At 35.2% G+C, this 14,899-nt stretch overlaps 1 protein-coding gene and 1 long non-coding RNA gene across 3 annotated transcripts in view; one reads left to right on the top strand and one right to left on the bottom strand.

Moving 5' to 3' along the window:
• The window catches only part of LOC142981096 (uncharacterized), a 115,122-nt gene extending 106,949 nt beyond the window's left edge, over positions 1 to 8,173 (bottom strand). Inside the window, exons 1-2 of the long non-coding RNA XR_012959918.1 lie at positions 7,940 to 8,173; positions 7,486 to 7,628 (exon numbers count right to left, since the gene is read on the bottom strand). This is a non-coding gene — a long non-coding RNA (uncharacterized LOC142981096). The remainder of the gene's footprint in view (positions 1 to 7,485; positions 7,629 to 7,939) is intronic.
• LOC142981094 (homeobox protein prospero-like) overlaps positions 1 to 14,899 on the top strand; it is a 103,581-nt gene that overhangs the window by 36,724 nt on the left and 51,958 nt on the right. The gene's annotated exons all lie outside the window — the stretch shown is intronic.

Raw genomic sequence — 14,899 nt, 5'->3', positions numbered from 1 at the left:
AAATATCGAATTGCGAACGTACTTAATTTGAAAAAAGTACACAACGAGCGATAGTTGTTGTAATAAAGGCGGCGCTGCACAGTAGCGGGTGTAGGTAGTGTGGCAGTGTACAAGTACGCGAGTGTACACTCGGCACACCACGTCAAACACACGCGCATCTTACTAAACGTTAACGCACAGAGAGGTTATAAATCTCGTCGACACGAAATGGCTGACCAGCGCCATCCCCCTTTCACAGATCTATGTTGCTATAGCAGCTCCGATGCAAAAGTGTGCACCATAAATTTTATACAAGCACCAGTGTGCGGTAAAACTGAAATAGGCGTTTGTGTGTGTGCGAAAATTCGTGTTCGTCCCGTAAGAGCAGTGGACACTGTCCAGTATTGCTTTGTGTACGTGTCGTGTACCTACGGAAATGGTATCGAGCCTACCAGAGATACGGATTAATCAAAATAAATTTTATAGTAGAAACACCGCGGTTCATTGACGGGGGTTAGTTAACGTCGTTATAATGAAATAGTTTCCGCACTGACCGCACGTCCTAGCCCGCTACGACCACACCCCAACAATACATTTTTGTTCGAAAGCTTTGTTTAATATAATCTCTGACTTTGACACTTGTCTATGACACGATACATAAACAATATCCGCTATTATGTTCCATATTCAAATATTTTACGGTAGGAGCGCGATATAATTTTAAAATTTAGATTTCGATATAAATTGTGAATTTGAAATTTGAACACGGCGGTTGACGTTCAAAAATTAATATCTGCATAGCATGTGTGACGCGCTTACAACGTGCAATTTTGACAACAAATAGAGTTGAGAGTGAGCCGGTGTAGTGAGTGTAGGCAGTGTAGGCAGTGTAGGCAGTGTAGCGACCAGCAGCAAGTGTGGTATATCACAGGGATGACTCCGACAGGCTGACGGGCGTCTCGCAACTTATCTAATATTACAGCTTCACCGAATTCCCGTTCAGTGAGCATTTTTCGCGCGGACTTTTTAATTTTTTTCTTAGTAACGAAGTAACGGGCCTTTCATGTGCTTTCCGTTCGGACGGTTCGCAGCGCTGAAAGAAGTGTGAATCGGGCCGTGAGCATCGCCAGTCAGGTGTGGTTAACGCTCAGAGGACGATGGACTTCCCCCGGGTCGCAGCCACTTAGTCTGCTTCTGTCACTAAAAATAACAACTCGTTTATTTTTAAAAAGCCTACCGTTCCGTCCGGCCGGTCGGTAGCTGCTAGTGTTGGTACTGCAGGGCCGCCACCAAATCTGCAAACCTTTTAACCGCCGGTACAGTCGCAAACATACATTTTGTGTTTGTAAGTCGCTCCGAACCGCGCTGAATAAATGATTTTTGACTTCAGGATTAGATTTACAGCATTTATCGTATACGCTGCTCGTAAAAGCCGCTCTGACTAATGGATGGATGATAGTGGCGAGGATGAAAAATGAACATCGGACTAGTTGTTTCAAAACGGCTGTTTACATTATACTGCCACGAGCCGCGGTCTACTGCCCACCAAATATACCGTAGGACGCGAAGATAGATAACCGTCCATCTTTTATGATATTCCCGCGTAACCAATAGCTTACGTAACACAAATAGCATAGTAATAACCCGTGCCAGCCCTGCAGTAAAGAAAGTCTAGATGTCGCTTACACGGACAGTCATAATTGAGTCCAAAAGCGGGGAAACTCACACAGTGACGCGGCTCGCATTAAGGACGTTATCGGTTACGCACTTATATTTACTCATAAACGTAGCTAAAGCGGAGAGTACTGCACAAAAACGCATCTTCCCCCCCTCCTGCTGGGCTCAGCCCACCCCCACCGGCCGGCGGACGAACGAATACATTCGACTAGCCCATTTGCAATATCGCATTGTGTGAGTGAGCGTACGCCGGGCCCGCGCGCCTGTGTGCGTGTCGTGCGCACACACCCGCACACACACACATGCACAGTTTGCTTAGCCCGTGCGTAGTTTTACCATGTACATACATGTACACCGTATTGGTTTTCTGTACAACCGTTGGGCTTTAACAAATTTCAAATTCACAAAATCGTGATTGGTCGGTATTTTGTTTGTATAAGCGGACGCACTGGGCACGCCAGGCTTAAAATTTGCTACGAGATAATTCGTTTAGGCGTAAAATGATGAGTTTTATCGAATTTTGTTTACGGCTAGCGTGATTGTGATGAATGATTGATATTCCGCTTGTTACGGCCTAATGGTTATTCATTAGTGGCAATAGACAAACAAATTTTAATCATCGGTGGAGCGGAACACCTCAGACTTTAAAAATGTTATATTGATCCCGCATTATTGGTACAAATGAAGCAATTAAGTCGGCACGCGCCCCTCTGTGCCACCGGAAGACAGAAGGTCTAATGACCGTCTAAGATTCCAAATATCAATTTCTAATAAACCGTTGAAGCGGATCGACGTCATTTCCACAATTCGTATATGGAACGTGACAAGCCGGAAGTGCGCTTTGTGCTCCACAAAAACTAACCAATCAAGCCAAGACTTCCGAATTCGAAATTGAAACTTGTCTAGTCACGGCTCCTTTGCCGCCTGCCGTGTTCCAAACTTGCAGACAACAGAAGAACAAAAAGCTTTTGAAATGGGAATGTCTATGACCAAAACTATTTTTGAACTTTAAAAAGTGTATCATGAAAAACCTATTGAAAATAATATCAGCCTTTTATTTATTTTATCAACAGCTCAAACATAAGCATGCCACACCTACACACCAATTACCAAGTAATTAACTAGCTCCTTACAATAAAATACAGTTCTCAGTATTGTCCATTCGAATAATTACTTCCACAGATTGCAACACTTCATAAAGCCCATCAAAATCGCATCGGAACTTGCACCCAAATTCACAGAGGGCAGCAGTCGACCAAAAAACCCTTATTTCAACCACAAAACACTTTTTTACTCTATTTTTTTGTTTAAAACTCAAGACAAACTTCTTCATTCCACCCCATTGTTCATTCGAGACCGTGAAATGAGATCAAATCAACCGTTAATTGTATAAAACAGGGGAAAATAGACCTTAATTCGTCGTATTAAGAGTTATAGAACATGTAAATACGTTTGCAAGATTTTCTCGCCAAGTCACGGGATAACGAAATCCACATATGATAGAAATACTAGAGTTAAGAGTAAAGATAATTTGTAATTAAAGAAACAACCCCTTTTGAATACTGCTTCATCATGTTAACCCCAAAGACATTCCATATGAAATAATTACAAATTTCTATCTCTAAAAGATCTGCTGAAATCTGTAGTAAGATCTTCTACAATCCGTACTATCGGAAAACGAGAGTTTGACGTTTAAAATTGACTTAAAAATAGTTCTTCCTGAATACGCTAGGAGCGCTGATCCATTTCATACAAACTGTTTCGATTCGCGGTTAGATCACTATATTATGTCAGAACTTTTACATTACTACTTCGTATTTATAGAAAAGCTTCAACTTTATTTATACTAGCTTTTCCCCACGATTTCGTGCGTATGTAGAGTTTCCCAAGGTAGTTTCATATTGAGTAAGTATTCTGAGTTGATGCAGATTATTATAAACTATACGTACATACGTCAAATATCTTCAAAATCAATTATCTAATTTCTGCGTAAAAATACCAAAAACTGGTCCATCATCACACACTTTCGCATTTGCAAATAACATTAGCAAAAACCATATAAAAACAATAAAACATTTAAATACACATTAAACAGTAAAGTCCGCGATCATAAGGCTGCGCGCACACTCGCGACAGATGCGCCGCGACCGGTACGTCACGACAGCTTGCGCGACCGTTGTCGTAATTATGCGCTAAATACAAGGCGGACAGTTTGACGGACCACTGATCTCAAGTATGGTGTGGGTTTCTAATGAACTAAAGTTATGAGAAAGTAGAAATTCCCTTTTAAATATTGAAACAAAGTAGGCTACTTCATTTAGTGGTCTTAAGTAAGAGATCTTCAAGTGGCTTGTTAATATCTGTTTAAGCTTTTTTGCAAATTGATTAACCGCTATATTTTTGTCGACATTTGCCGACGAAAGCGTCGTGAGCACTTTCTGATTTGTCGAGTATAGCCGACCATAGCGGTCAAAGGGTTAATAATGTGTTTTTCTGTAGCTATACGTTTGAGGCCTTAGCTAGATTTAAGAAGCCTAAAACAAAGTATTTAAGACAAAATCCGCCAAAAACCAATCGCAACATGCAATTTTGTAAGAAACTCTATTTTAATGCAATTTCTCTTTAACTAGAATTTTACCTGTGGGCGATTCTATGTACTTTGTCGCTCATTAAACAGATTAAAGATTTTATCAATTTCTAAGAATGCACGATCAATTAAAGACATATTAACTAATGTATTCGTGGTTGACCTTTGAAATATTTGCAAATTTAACACTTACACTAGAAAAGCAAATGAAAATAAAAACAATTACAAGTAACTAACTGTAATAGCGTATTATCTGTCTGTCCATCAGTCTTAACCCTCAAACCGCGCAATATGGCGATGTAGACGCGGCCTAATGACACGCTCGCACGCAACGATCCTAATCTTAAGACATGGTTACTTCATTAATATTGTATTGTGTGTAATCGACCTTATGTTTGGGCTGTAAATGATATGTTGATAAGGTAATAAATAAAATAACTTAAAAAAAACATCGTGGGCATTTCAACTTGCCTAGGAATATTGAAATATACTATGTGAGGAAGCGCCTTAATTAAAGCAATTAAATAGTTGCAAACACAGACTCTGGAGCTATTTGACTTGTATTTGCTCAAATATTCAATATCTCATGGACATTTTTAAAGAAACAAAATATTAGAAAATAACAGTGAAAGTAGAAAAAAACACAATACTTTTTATTAAACGTACATATTGTTCTAAAATGACAAATATGAAATCAATATCATTCAAAATTATTTCTCAAAGATTTTTTACCCTATCCAAAACTTGAATACTTCATTAACAGTAAACTATCCCATACAATTACACTTCCCATCAAACACTAACCCTCAAACGCCATGGGAATATTAGCCTACTTAAACAATGTAAGGTGAAACAAAGCGATATGACCTGTTTGCCTGAGACGGGGGCCCGTGAGACCCTGTGAACAATAGCTCCTTAAACCGCAGCAACAAAAGGGTTAACTGCCAAGACGACGGAGGAAAACGCCCGTGAACGAACCAGCGTTTTCTTAAGAGCTTTCGTGATTAAAGATTTATGTTAAATACTCTCTTTTGTGATCCTAAGGGTTTTGTTTAACGATTAAGTTAAAGGGTTCAAAGATTGTCACGATAAAGTGTTAGGTTATCTTTAAGATTTGAGTTTAATCGTGTAGGTAAATCGGATCGTAAATGACATAATAATGGTGATTGCGAATAATGTTTAAGTTGAAAATGCGTTAAGAAAGAAATAGAAAAATTAAATCAAAAATTCTACACCAAAAATTTCAAAAAATATCGACTCTATCACAATTCACAAGTAAATTTTAAGTTCCCACGCAAACTAAAATTGCTACATTTTCACTCAAAATCACCGTAATTATTGCTCCTACTTTCCCATAAGAAGTATCAACTTTAGCCAATAAAACACTAACTTATGCCGGATGCCGGAGTTCCCAGGACCCCCGCACTAGGGTTTACCGATGACCCTTGAGCACACCACCGATTAGCGGTAAAAACGTGTGATAATACAATCTGTGGACCTTATTTCTATTTAATTTGTAAAGCAGATTAATGAGAGTGTGGAGTTTAGTATGAAAATTATTGATAGAATTGTAACTGTCGTATACTTTTATTTTGACAGTCTTGACTATATCCAGCGTAAAAATATATTCAAATCCACAAATTTTCGACAAATTAGTATGCCAATTTCAACATGAAATTGAATACAAGAAAATCATTTTCAAGACTCAATTTCAGCATGTAATAAGATATTTTTGCTAACTTTTCCCATAAGACTTTTACACGCGACAAACATAAATATCTGTCATAATAACGTTCTACATTTGACCTAAACGAAAAAACTATTTTAAACAATCCCTACACAAAACTAGAGGTCAAGCATCTCAAAACCTATATCAACAAACTCCCAAGCTTTTCAAAACAAACATTTTACTAGCACAAACATGGAATAAAGCTACTTAAGTCACAAGTATCCGATGGTTACGCAGGAAGGAAGCGTAAGGCGAGCTCGTGAGAAGCGCGCGCGCACCGTGCGAACGCCCCGCGTCACCTGCCTGTGGTCTTGCGGTTAACTAATAATCATTATATTCATTATGTACCTAGTTGAACATAGGGAAGACTTTGATTTTATGTCTTGTCTTTTCCTTGTCGTTTTGTTCAATGAGTAGTTTTGGCAGTGATGTCCGAATATTGTATACGTTTTTTCGAAGGTTGTCGTTTCTAAAAGATAGCATTGAAGATTGTTTGATAGTTTTATTTACTTTGTCGTTCTTGTGTTCAAATTGTTTGATCCTCAGAAAATCGACATTTCTAAAAGATGTGTTCAATCGAGTATAAGAACGTAATATAATTTCAATCTTTGCAGAGGAACTCAGATATAAGTAAAATTGCAAAATTAAAAACGAAATCACAATCTTTTACGGTGAGTTCTAACGCAAAGTTCTAATTTTAAAATAAACATGTCAAGATATTTTTTTTCAGATAAACCTATTCCAGTCTGACAGTCACATCATCATTACACAGTAAAAACATTGAAATTCTAAAGATCCTCACTCTCCTACCTAATAACATCCATTCTCAACACCTCACAACTCCAAAACAAACAGTACCAACAGCTTCACTAAACAACAAAGCCCAAAGTCCCGACCTTCAAGCCACCTCACCATGTATCGAAAGGTCACCCATCAAGTGTCGAGTCGCATAAGTCGGATGAGTCGACACAGTGAGTCAGACACATGACGAGCTCAATCATAAAAAAGAACCACTGATCGTTTCGTACCGAAGATTGAGAGCGACGACCTTAGGCGAACAAGTTATACGCGCTAGCGATTTTAACAGCGATTTTGTAGTTCAACACGCGATAGAGTTTGATATTGACTTTCTACTGTTAATTTTTAGACTGTCTTTGTATACTTGGTTTTATTTAGACTGGTGGATCGCCAGTTTATGCATGTATTTTCAATATGTGTTTAAAACCGTGACTTACCTTTTAAATTTTGAATGATATCCTGTGGAGCTACAAATATTGTAATCGTAAGTTAACTATAACATTGTTCTTAATAGGACTTGTCATTTCGGTAACGTCAATTTTTCTAAAATTCAGCTTTCAAAAACAAAAAACAATCAACAACAACAAAGCGTTCTAAACACAACAACAACAAAAAAATAACACTAAATACGCTATAAGACAGCAACACCATTAAAAATAACTATTAAACCAGCATCAAACAACACACATTTGAAAAAGTACTCGCAAAATGTTACCTCTGATCTCTTTAGACTTAAACATTCACGTACAAGGGCCCATCAGATCCACCGGAAGGAATCAGGGGCTGGGGCCGCAATCTCGTCGTCCGGCGTCATGGCCTCTCTTCCGGTCGAACAAGGCGTGACGCGCGTGCCGTGACCTGCGCCCGCGCACCCATTGTTGTTAATTAGATACACACACTGATTTACCAGTTTTAGTAAAAAATGCGCCTTCCGGTAGTAATTATATGGTAACTGTTTTGTGGTATATGGACTGTACAGTCAGGTGCAGAAGGCTTGACATTAAATGTATTTTTTTACAGGTGAAATACTCATAGCGAGGAAGCGTCAAAGAAAAATGTAATTTTGACATTCCAAATTGTAGTGAAAGCTCAATTAAACTGTTGTAAATATTTAAGAGAAATACCTTAATATAATAATGACATAAAAATATGAATAAAAGTATACTTACTTCATTTTCCATCTTGCTGGTATCTTGAAAAATACGATACAATTCTTTGGCGACTGAGAAACATTTTGAACCCGAAAAACTATCGACATACTACCAATCAAAACTAAGATTTATACTAATATTGTTTAGTAAAAATTTAGAAATAATTCTATATTATGTTTGAGTAGTATCTATCACGGTATCCAAAGGTGTAATGAGGCGATATTTTCAAGGATTTCTCTTATAAAGAGCGATGTAAATTATTTTAGTTCTCACCCGCTACGTACGGTTTGGTGTGGCCGCGGGAGTGTTGTCTTCCGAAATAGACGGACAAAGGTAGAGATGAATTATTTTAGGAAATCTTCGATTGTTCTTTGTTTACTTTTTTATAGATTTTGTTTTGGTTATTGGTAGTTTGTTAGGTGTTGTTAAAAAACAGTAAAAACAAAAAAAAACAGTTTAAATATTATTATTTTCATTGTGCTTTCCGATGTGACTTACACTATTACTGCTATAATACTGAAGTAAATGATTTTTATTTTATTTTGATAAGAACTTGATATAGTAAGCCGCTGATATAATAATATGTTAAACTGAAGATACGATTTATGTGCATTAATTGTTTACTATATTTTATGGAGTCCAAATAAAAAACACCTTTTTTATATTGCTAAGTTGCAATGAAAACTGCAAAATATTGACATCAAAATTATTTTTACTTATCATTACACCATAACAAAATCCAGCAATAAGACAATTCACTTTAAAAATAATTTATCATTTCATCACCATCGTTAAGACAGCACACAAACTTGTTATATGAAGTTCGCGTCGGCGCATAGTTTTACGTCCTAACAACGTGCAAATCACAAACAGGGCGTCATAATTGCTTTCCTTACGTAATTATAATTGGCGAGAACAGTATGCACATTAATTATTCATTAACCCTGCTCACCCCCATTTGGCGTAGACTTGAAGAACGCCGGTTAAACATATAAGTGCGCCACTATTTTTCTAATAGGAGCTTATTTTTTTAATTGCTGATTTTCAGCGGCACAAGATTTTGTTTACTCGTTTAATTATTTAGACTAAATTAGGATTTTTAATTAAATATATCAGCTAACTTTAGAAACTTTTTATAAGTATCTTAGCACCAGCAGCTATGCTATATATTATTTATAATGTAGATAAAAAGCAGTTATTTTAGCTTTTGCCTTTCTATGGTATTAAATTATCTCTATGGTAAAGGTCGTGATTCTACGCCTGTATTAAAAGCAAAAACTAAACCTACACCTAATAATAAACAAAAGGTTTTCGTACAAAATTCTCTCATATACACATGAATGTTATATTTATTACAGTATAGAAACCCTCTACTGACGATTAAGAAATCTAAATATAATAAAGAAAAACGCAACTATCACGAAACTCATCAAAAGCATGACATCTAAAAAAATCCTCCCAAAAAAATCTGCAATTAAAATAGAGATTCGTAAAAGTATGCAAAATTCCACTATCGTTAACTATTGCGAAGCACGACTGTATTGCACCCCCGATGTTGTTCTTGAGGCGATAGGGGGTGGTCAAGTACACCCCCGTCTTCCAACCCTCGCTGCGTACAATGTTCAATTATGAGGAAAATGATAGCTCTACAACTATATTGAGATTTTTGATGTTGAAAGAAAATTTTGTAACTTTTGCCAGTTTTTGGTGGTTGAGAACTGTATTTCAGGGTTTCAGGTGTGTGTAAGATATAGAAAAATTACGATTTGGTACTATTAAATTCTTTTGCCTGATTTAGATTAATTTTTTAAACTTTTCTTAACAAATCATATCTTATACATTATACCTAATTAATTCTAAATCGATACTGAGTTTATTCCCTCATTTTTCAGAAATTAAAAAATCATCTTTACTAATAAAAAAAGCAGTACTTTTAATTCAACATTTAGTCTTTTAAACTATTACTTAAGCTAACCACACATTCAAAATATTACACGAAAACCAGCATCAAAAACACAGTTCCATAACATCAAACCGAAAAATACATCTATTCAAGCCACCATCTTGTTTTCTGAAAACATTTCAAATGATCTGAGACGGTGTAATGATGTGGTTTCTATTGAAACAAGACATCGCGTGAAACGTCTGCTTAAATACTTAAATGTTTACACAATTCTCAAAGGGCAAGGGAACGCTTTGTCGTCACAGTTTTACAAGTAAAATATTAAATTTTTGTAGAAAGTATTAAACTCCTTTCATTGACAACAAATATATTTATTTAATTTTCGTTTTCTTTGACTTTACTGAACAATATTGAGTGACAAACTTTAGTAGAGTTCTTTGAATTTTACGCGGTTATTGATTTCTTACTTTTGAATCAGTTTATTAATAAAATATATCCATTTAAACTATTTTTTGACATTACATTTTTTTTAGTTTTACCATAAATAAAGTTTAGTAAACAAGGATAATTGTTAAACAATATGATGAATGCATAGGTTCTTATAAAATGCCTTACGTCTCCCAACCTCCTTATTTGGTGTTTTTACAACAAACATTTTCCTACGATAATGTTGATTCATACTATCACGTGAATATAGAATTGAATCTTTCATCTATAGGTACTTTTTATTGTATTGTATATTTGTTACACAGATAGTTTATAATCTGGATTACTAAGTAGTATATTTTTATCTCGTGAAATCTTTTCGCAAGGACATCTTTGCGGTAAGAAACTTGTATAAAAATGAGGAACTATCAAGAGGAAAGGGATTCGCCTCTTATTTCGTCGCTCGATTCATTACTGTTTAAGGTAATAACAATGAGTAAAGCTAACGAAATGTAGGAACATTTTGGTCTGAGATTCGCAGAGTTATGAATCAATGGGAAAAAGTGTGGTTTCCTCTCCTTGAGTCACGAAAATCGCCTCATTATTGGGATTACTAAGACACCTTGCGTGAAATTTTACCCATTTTCATTCGTGCAAAGTAAACAAATGTAATTTTTTTCAGTAATAACGTCATCAAAAAGAAACAAACATACATTTTTGAATAAAATTTCTTACAGATATAAGCTTGTTAATACTTTTCTTACACAAGCTGTCCTAATACTAAGCGGGTCGTGTTAAGCTCTGATTAGTGTTTTGTCACTTTCAATCAATTTTAAAACTGTGTATGTGTGAACAAGACAAAACACTGTATCTATTTATCTATCTATATCTAAATAAATCATATTCATATTCGTGATATCTGTATATCACTCAATAAAATAATGTAAATAAATTTTCTAGTCGGGTTTCTTTCTCATAAAATTTTGCAGTAAAACATGAGTAAGAAAGCAGTCTGCTGAGGACAATAGGATTGGCGCGGTGCGTGAAGAGGGCAGACAATGTCATGTATCAAGTTCATGTGAGCGCCGCCGGACGGTACACTCCGACACGTAAATACCTGCACACGTTGAATAACAACATGTTTTTGAGAAAAATATTATGAATTTTGGTCATAAAAGAAAATTGGCAGGTCTTATTATTTGAAAAATTTGAACGTGTTGGTTTGGTTAAAAAGATTATTAGTTTGGAAGGAAAATTATCGGGCCTTATTATTTGAAACACGTTACTTTTGTTGGTTTTGGTGAAAAACAATGGAAAAATATGCTATATTTTAAAGTAGTAATATCACGAGCTTTGGTCATGAAGGAAAATTTACAGGTCATAGTATTTGAAAGTGGTATTATGTGTAAAAATTTAAGGAAAAATCAGAGTGGTCTGTCTAGAGGGATTCTACCATGAGTATGTAAATGTGTAATGGTGTATGGAATTTAGTTTTTAATATAAAAGGACGAATTAATTATAATAGTAACCGTTTTACTCGTTACTATCCAAGAATGGTGAGGAATTAAGGATAAGCGATGGGTTTACCTCTTAGTTTTTAAATAATGATTACAAGTAGCGAAAAATAATCATTTTAATTAAAATCCTTTTCTATTAATATCATAGGAGAGGTAACTTGCCTATTGTGGTCAATTTAGCCAAGCTACACGAAGTTGATTACAAGGAAATTATTATAAAACTACTAAAATTTAAGGATAATATTTAGTACTATTTCAATTTAATAATTCTAGTAGGTATTTATGATAAAATAATATTAATTTTAAATTAACTATTTATGATAATCATAGAACGTAGAATTATGTAGATATTAAATTGCATTACCAATGAAAATTTACCTGTTGGGACCATTGTTCATACCACACAAAATATTCGAACACAAAAAGTGTAGATCGAAAACAAGAGATGTAATCAAATTATTTGTTCGACTGTACTTGAAATTGATTCCTTTCGTACAAGACTTAGGAACGGCACAGTGCGGCAAAGGACAATGCAATTGTAACATAATATTTTAGCCACTGTGGGAATAATTAGAGCATTCCAGCTTTCTCAGAACATTTGAGACAAAAGAACCTTTTGTTTTTCAAGAACAAAAGTTTTTTCGTAAGGTCACTTTTTTAAACAAGTTCATTTCGTAATGTTATACTATCTTTTTGACCTTTAATGTTTTAAGGGACAAAGAATCTTTATTATGAGTAAAATCTACTATTTTAGCTGAATCATCTTAATGTAATATGTTCAGACAATTGACAAACAAACCGGGTATCAATTTACAAGCAAAGTACAAGCAAGATTTCATGCATTTATTACTCAAATTATTAAATTTTTAATTTTTCACAAACCTAAAATCATAATTAACCTCAAAAAATAAACATTCAAATAAAATATTCAACTAACTGTACATCATCGTAAAACGTTCTACAATATTCTTTCGCAAACTAAAAATACGATGACGAAATTAAAATGGTAGCCGGTATCGAAGTCACCCCTCTCCCATTATTTTTCCTTCCTCTAACGTCTAGGCAGACTCAGGGGGTCTGTCTTACCCCTTTTGGGGGGTACTTGAGGCCCTTATCTGTTGTAAGTTTGTACAGCGTAGTGGATCGTACGGGGACCCCTTTGGATGTATCTTGAGTCTCGAGTCGTGGTAAAAGTGTACAGACGTTTTGGGAAAAGACTGTTTTTTTGTAGTTTTTTTTACTTTTCGTTAACACTGTTAATGTATTTTTCTGTGTTTTTTTTTTAATTATCTGTTTCCTAATAATATCAATCAAAGGAGTAACTTTTATGAATTGTAATTGTCTGTTGTTCAACGGCTTACACAAAATTAGTGACGTCATTGTGTTGGACGATGTTACGTTACATTATGATAAAACAATTTTCCCTATTTACCTCCTAATACTAAACAATTGGTATTTTATGACATAAACACTTTACTACTGTTATTTGTTACTATACTAACTATATTAAAATCTATGAAAATAATAAAATTTAAATTGAAAATAGTAGCCTATGAGACATGTCTATCTGCCTGCCAACTCTTAACCAAATCGGCTTAACAATTTTGACAAAAATGTAACACAAACAAACTCACTGATTTATAATGTCAGTATCAGCTTGTCAGTATTTTATCAAAACGTCTAGCCCCCTAGTTCCCCTCGTGGCTACGACATCCGCCTACTTATGCGTGCGTTGAGTATTTTTTTTATTTTCTTCTCCCCCTTGGTTTGTCTGGTCTTCCATTACGGAGACTTCAAACAGCTGTACAATAACACTGATTAGGCCTCGGACGACGGAGGCTGCGATGAATTTTTGGTGTACTAAATGACCATAGACGTAAATCTGGGGGTAATATTTTTGTGAAAATAAATATATTTTCTTCATTAATGTTATTTTGAACGCGTTGACTGTTAATTTTTTGATTTACAAAAGAAAAGTAAAGTCTATATTTTGATATAGTCGGTATGACTCGATTAAAGATTTTTTAATTATAACTCAATCTTGCCATCTTTCACGAAATGTGTATTGCTTTTTTATATTGATATTTTAAAACTGTAACACAAAACGTATTCATTCTTGAAACTTGAAGTTATTTGAATATCTTAGCTACAGAAAATTTAAGACCACAGATTCTTATAACACACCATAAGATACCTACATCCAAAACCTTAATCAGAAATAAGCCGTCGAACACGAAAAATAAAAAAGCCTAATTTACAGAGAACAGATTGAATGAAATTCACCCTTAAAACTATTCCAAGCCGACGGATCCGGCTTGCGAATCATCGACTCAGAGCATTTCTAGTCGAGTCCTATTAAAGCCTCGATAGTGAAAATAAAAAAATGTAGGCCCAGAACTGAACTGTGTAATACGGAGCCTTCCCGCCTTGTAGTTAAGATTGACAGACGGTAGGGTTGAGAACGGGGTGGGGGGTGAAAGGGGGTGAATTGAAAGAGAGTGGAAAAAATTATACGTGGCAACCGACGCATCTTAACTTCCGAGGTTGCCTTCCGTGCTGCCTTTGAATAGGAGAGTTCACTTGATTATGATGTCTTAAGATTATACACTTTGTAACCTTGCTCGGTTTGAGAAGTTTTCCTTATGGTGATGTGAATTTTATAAGGAAAATACATTGGTGCACGAAATATAATTTGTATTTGTAAACAGTCTTAAATGTTTACAAATACCAATTATATTTCGTCATTATGACTTCATTTCAAACTACGCAATTACGTAAATAACGGTTCCAAGTAAAGTAATTAGAAAGTAGTAGGAAATTATTGGCAAAAGTCAATCAAGGGATTCTGGAAACATTTTATAGTAAACAATTTTTAGAATAACAAAAAACAATTTCTCTTTTTTGCCTTAGTTTACTTACACTACGATTAAAATAAAAAAGACGATTGGTTACAACATAAATGCTTTCTTATTACATTCAAACCACTGCAAAGTAATATGTTCTTTAATAAATATTTAATTTGAGCTACTGTACTCGCTCGTTCAAACCGCTCCTATCATTAGTGACTTATGTAATTCGTCTTAAGTTGTACAAAGCGAGTGGGTGGCCTCCCTGGAGGAGGACGGTCGAGTA

This window comes from Anticarsia gemmatalis, chromosome 19, assembly GCF_050436995.1.
Source record: "Anticarsia gemmatalis isolate Benzon Research Colony breed Stoneville strain chromosome 19, ilAntGemm2 primary, whole genome shotgun sequence".
Classification (NCBI taxonomy): Eukaryota; Metazoa; Arthropoda; class Insecta; order Lepidoptera; family Erebidae; genus Anticarsia; species Anticarsia gemmatalis.
Note: the sequence above shows the minus strand (reverse complement) of the source record. Positions and strands in the feature narration are given on the sequence as shown.